This window comes from Triticum dicoccoides, chromosome 7A (assembly GCF_002162155.2).
Source record: "Triticum dicoccoides isolate Atlit2015 ecotype Zavitan chromosome 7A, WEW_v2.0, whole genome shotgun sequence".
Classification (NCBI taxonomy): domain Eukaryota; kingdom Viridiplantae; phylum Streptophyta; class Magnoliopsida; order Poales; family Poaceae; genus Triticum; species Triticum dicoccoides.
Window position 1 is genome coordinate 393,179,663 of NC_041392.1, and position 6,679 is coordinate 393,186,341.

Sequence of the window (6,679 nt, forward strand, 5' to 3'; positions counted from 1 at the left end):
CCCTCTCGTTGCTATGCATCACCATGATCTTGCGTGTGCATAGGATTTTTTTTGAAATTACTACGTTCCCCAACAGTGGCATCCGAGCCTAGGTTTTATGCGTTGATGTTGTGCACGAGTAGAACACAAGTGAGTTGTGGGCGATATAAGTCATACTGCTTACCAGCATGTCATACTTTGGTTCGACGGTATTGTTGGATGAAGCGGCCCGGACCGACATTACACGTACGCTTACGTGAGACTGGTTCTACCGATGTGCTTTGCACACAGGTGGCTGGCGGGTGCCAGTTTCTCCAACTTTAGTTGAATCGAGTGTGGCTACGCCCGGTCCTTGCGAAGGTTAAAACACCACCAACTTGACAAACTATCTTTGTGGTTTTGATGCGTAGGTAAGAATGGTTCTTGCTAAGCCCGTAGTAGCCACGTAAAACTTGCAACAACAAAGTAGAGGACGTTTAACTTGTTTTTGCAGGGCATGTTGTGATGTGATATGGTCAAGACATGATGCTAAATTTTATTGTATGAGATGATCATGTTTTGTAACCGAGTTATCGGCAACTGGCAGGAGCCATATGGTTGTCGCTTTATTGTATGCAATGCAATCGCGCTGTAATGCTTTACTTTATCACTAAGCGGTAGCGATAGTCGTGGAAGCATAAGATTGGCGAGACGACAACGATGCTACGATGGAGATCAAGGTGTCGCGCCGGTGACAATGGTGATCATGACGATGCTTCGGAGATGGAGATCACAAGCACAAGATGATGATGGCCATATCATATCACTTATATTGATTGCATGTGATGTTTATCTTTTATACATCTTATCATGCTTTGATTGACGGTAGCATTATAAGATGATCTCTCACTAAATATCAAGATAAAAGTGTTCTCCCTGAGTATGCACCGTTCCCAAAGTTCGTCGTGCCCAGACACCACGTGATGATCGGGTGTGATAAGCTCTACGTCCATCTACAACGGGTGCAAGCCAGTTTTGCACACGCAGAATACTCAGGTTAAACTTGACGAGCCTAGCATATGCAGATATGGCCTCGGAACACTGAGACTGAAAGGTCGAGCATGAATCATATAGTAGATATGATCAACATAGTGATGTTCACCATTGAAAACTACTCCATTTCACGTGATGATCGGTTATGGTTTAGTTGATTTGGATCACGTGATCACTTAGAAGATTAGAGGGATGTCTTTCTAAGTGGGAGCTCTTAAGTAATATGATTAATTGAACTTAAATTTATCATGAACTTAGTACCTGATAGTATCTTGCTTGTTTATGTTTGATTGTAGATAGATGGCCCGTGTTGTTGTTCCGTTGAATTTTAATGCGTTCCTTGAGAAAGCAAAGTTGAAAGATGATGGTAGCAATTAAACGGACTGGGTCCGTAACTTGAGGATTATCCTCATTGCTGCACAGAAGAATTACGTCCTGGAAGCACCGCTGGGTGCCAGGCCTGCTGCTGGAGCAACACCAGATGTTATGAACGTCTGGCAGAGCAAAGCTGATGACTACTCGATAGTTCAGTGTGCCATGCTTTACGGCTTAGAATCATGACTTCAACGATGTTTTGAACGTCATGGAGCATATGAGATGTTCCAGGAGTTGAAGTTAATATTTCAAGCAAATGCCCGGATTGAGAGATATGAAGTCTCCAATAAGTTCTATAGCTGCAAGATGGAGGAGAACAGTTCTGTCAGTGAGCATATACTCAAAATGTCTGGGTATAATAATCACTTAATTCAACTGGGAGTTAATCTTCTGGATGATTGCGTCATTGACAGAATTCTCCTATCACTTTCACCTAGCTACAAGAGCTTCGTGATGAACTATAATATGCAAGGGATGAATAAGACAATTCCCGAGCTCTTCGCAATGCTAAAAGCTGCGGAGGTAGAAATCAAGAAGGAGCATCAAGTGTTGATGGTCAACAAGACCACTAGTTTCAAGAAAAAGGGCAAGGGGAAGAAGAAGGGGAACTTTAAGAAGAACAGCAAGCAAGTTGCTGCTCAGGAGAAGAAACCCAAGTGTGGACCTAAGCCTGAAACTGAGTGCTTCTACTGCAAGCAGACTGGTCACTGGAAGCGGAACTGCCCCAAGTATTTGGCGGATAAGAAGGATGGCAAGGTGAACAAAGGTATATGTGATATACATGTTATTGATGTGTACCTTACTAGAGCTCGCAGTAGCACCTGGGTATTTGATACTGGTTCTGTTGCTAATATTTACAACTCAAAACAGGGACTACGGATTAAGCGAACACTGACGAAGGATGAGGTGACGATGCACGTGGGAAATGGTTCCAAAGTCGATGTGATCACGGTCGGCACACTACCTCTACATCTACCATTGGGATTAGTATTAGACCTAAATAATTGTTATTTGGTGCCAGCGTTGAGCATGAACATTATATCTGGATCTTGTTTGATGTGAGACGGTTATTCATTTAAATTAGAGAATAATGGTTGTTCTATTTATATGAGTAATATCTTTTATGGTCATGCACCCTTGAAGAGTGGTCTATTTTTGATGAATCTCGATAGTAGTGATACACATATTCATAATGTTGAAGCCAAAAGATGCAGAGTTGATAATGATAGTGCAACTTATTTGTGGCAATGCCGTTTAGGTCATATCGGTGTAAAGCGCATGAAGAAACTCCATACTGATGGAATTTTGGAACCACTTGATTATGAATCAGTTGATACTTGCGAACCGTGCCTCATGGGAAAGATGACTAAAACGCCGTTCTCCGGTACTATGGAGAGAGCAACAGATTTGTTGGAAATCATACATACAGATGTATGTGGTCCAATGAATGTTGAAGCTCGTGGCGGATATCGTTATTTTCTCACCTTCACAGATGATTTAAGCAGATATGGGTATATCTACTTAATGAAACATAAGTCTGAAACATTTGAAAAGTTCAAAGAATTTCAGAGTGAAGATGAAAATCATCGTAACAAGAAAATAAAGTTTCTACGATCTGATCGTGGAGGAGAATATTTGAGTTACGAGTTTGGTTTACATTTGAAACAATGCGGAATAGTTTCGCAACTCACGCCACCCAGAACACCACAGCGTAATGGTGTGTCTAAACATCGTAATCGTACTTTACTTGATATGGTGCGATCTATGATGTCTCTTACAGATTTACTGCTATCGTTTTGGGGTTCTGCTTTAGAGACGGCCGCATTCACGTTAAATAGGGCACCATCAAAATCCGTTGAGACGACACCTTATGAACTATGGTTTGGCAAGAAACCAAAGTTGTCATTTCTGAAAGTTTGGGGCTGTGATGCTTTTGTGAAAAAGCTTCAACCTGATAAGCTCGAACCCAAATCGGAGAAATGTGTCTTCATAGGATACCTGAAGGAGACTGTTGGGTACACCTTCTATCACAGATCCGAAGGCAAGACATTTGTTGCTAAGAATAGATCCTTTCTAGAGAAGGAGTTTCTCTCGAAAGAAGTGAGTGGGAGGAAAGTAGAACTTGATGAGGTAACTGTACCTTCTCCCTTATAGGAAAGTAGTACATCACAGAAACCGATTTCTGCGACACCTACACCAATTAGTGAGGAAGCTAATGATGATGGTCATGAAACTTCAGAACAAGTTACTACTGAACCTCGTAGATCAACCAGAGTAAAATCCGCACCAGAGTTACGGTAATCCTGTTCTGGAAGTCATGCTACTAGATCATGATGAACCTACGAACTATGAAGAAGCGATGGTGAGCCCAGATTCCGCAAAATGGCTTGAAGCCATGAAATCTGAGATGGGATCCATGTATGAGAACAAAGTATGGACTTTGGTTGACTTGCCCAATGATCGGCAAGCAATTGAGAATAAATGGATCTTCAAGAAGAAGACTGACGCTGACGATAATGTTACTGTCTACAAAGCTCGACTTGTCGCAAAAGGTTTTCGACAAGTTCAAGGGATTGACTACGATGAGACCTTCTCACCCGTAGCGATGCTTAAGTCTGTCCGAATCATGTAAGCAATTGCCGCATTTTATGATTATGAAATTTGGTAGATGGATGTCAAAACTGCATTCCTGAATGGATTTCTAGAAGAAGAGTTGTATATGATGCAGCCGGAAGGTTTTGTCGATCCAAAGGGAGCTAACAAAGTGTGCAAGCTCCAACGATCCATTTATGGACTGGTGCAATCATCTCGGAGTTGGAATAAACGCTTTGATAGTGTGATCAAAGCATTTGGTTTTATACAGACTTTTGCAGAAGCCTGTATTTACAAGAAAGTGAGTGGGAGCTCTGTAGCATTTCTGATATTATATGTGGATGACATATTACTAATCGGAAATGATATAGAATTTCTGGATAGCATAAAGGGATACTTGAATAAGAGTTTTTCAATGAAAGACCTCGATGAAGCTGCTTACATATTAGGCATTAAGATCTATAGAGATAGATCAAGACGCTTAATTGGACTTTCACAAAGCACATACCTTGACAGAGATTTGAAGAAGTTCAAAATGGATCAAGCAAAGAAAGGATTCTTGCCTATGTTACAAGGTGTGAAGTTGAGTAAGACTCAATGCCCGACCACTGCAGAAGATAGAGAGAAAATGAAAGATGTTCCCTATGCTTCAGCCATAGGCTCTATCATGTATGCAATGCTATGTACCAGACCTGATGTGTGCCTTGCTATAAGTCTAGCAGGGAGGTACCAAAGTAATCCAGGAGTGGATCACTGGACATCGGTCAAGAACATCCTAAAATACCTGAAAAGGACTAAGGATATGTTTCTCGTATATGGAGGTGACAAAGAGCTCATCGTAAATGGTTACATTGATGCAAGCTTTGACATTGATCCGGATTATTCTAAATCGCAAACCGGATACGTATTTACATTAAACGGTGTAGCTGTCAGTTGGTGCAGTTCTAAACAAAGCGTCGTGGCGGGATCTACATGTGAAGCAGAGTACATAGCTACTTCGGAAGCAGCAAACGAAGGAGTCTTGATGAAGGAGTTCATATCCGATCTAGGTGTCATACCTAGTGCATTGGGTCCAATGAAAATATTTTGTGACAATACTGGTGCAATTGCCTTGGCAAAGGAATCCAGATTTCACAAGAGAACCAAGCACATCAAGAGACGCTTCAATTCCATCCAGGATCTAGTCCAGGTGGGAGACATAGAGATTTTCAAGATACATACAGATCTGAATGTAGCAGACCCATTGACTAAGCCTCTTCCATGAGCAAAACATGATCAGCACCAAGGCTCCATGGGTGTTAGAATCATTACTGTGTAATCTAGATTATTGACTCTAGTGCAAGTGGGAGACTGAAGGAAATATGCCCTAGAGGCAATAATAAAGTTATTATTTATTTCCTTATATCATGATAAATGTTTATTATTCATGCTAGAATTGTATTAACCGGAAACATAATACTTGTGTGAATACATAGACAAACAAAGTGTCACTAGTATGCCTCTACTTGACTAGCTTGTTAATCGAAGATCGTTATGTTTCCTAACCATAGACATGAGTTGTCATTTGATTAACGAGATCACATCATTAGGAGAATGATGTGATTGACATGACCCATTCCATTAGCTTAGTACCCGATCGTTTAGTATGTTGCTATTGCTTTCTTCATGACTTACACATGTTCCTATGACTATGAGATTATGCAACTCCCGTTTACCGGAGGAACACTTTGTGTGCTACTAAACGTCACAACGTAACTGGGTGATTATAAAGGTGCTCTACAGGTGTCTCCAAAGGTACATGTTGGCTTGGCGTATTTCGAGATTAGGATTTGTCACTCCGATTGTCGGAGAGGTATCTCTGGGCCCTCTCGGTAATACACATCACTTAAGCCTTGCAAGCAATGCAACTAATAAGTTAGTTGCAAGATGATGTATTATAGAACGAGTAAAGAGACTTGCCGGTAATGAGATTGAACTAGGTATTAAGATACCGACGATCGAATCTCGGGCAAGTAACATACCGATGACAAAGGGAACAAACGTATGTTGTTATGCGGTCTGACCGATAAAGATCTTCGTAGAATATGTAGGAGCCAATATGAGCATCCAGGTTCCGCTATTGGTTATTGACCGGAGACATGTCTCGGTCATGTCTACATTGTTCTCGAACCCGTAGGGTCCGCACGCTTAACGTTACGATGACAGTTTCATTATGAGTTTATATATTTTGATGTACCTAAGGTTGTTCGGAGTTCCGGATGTGATCACGGACATGACGAGGAGTCTCGAAATGGTCGAGACATAAAGATCGATATATTGGACGACTATATTTGGACACCGGAAAGGTTCCGGGTGAGATTGGGACAATACTGGATCACCGGGAGGTTATCAGAACCCCCCGGGATGTATATGGACCTTATTGGGCCTTAGTGGAAAGGAGGGAAAAGTAGCAAGGGAGGGGGCGCCCCCCAAGCCCAATCGGAATTGGGAGGGAGGCCGGCCCCCCTTTCCTTCCTCCCTCCTTCCTCTTCCTTCCCTCTCCTACTCCTAATAGGAAAAAGGGGACTCCTACTCCCTGTGGGAGTTGGACTCCCCCTTAGGGCGCGCCACCCTCCTTGGCCGGCCCCCTCCTCCACTCCTTTATATACGGGCGCATGGGGCACCCCATAGACACAACAATTGATCATTGATCTCTTAGCCG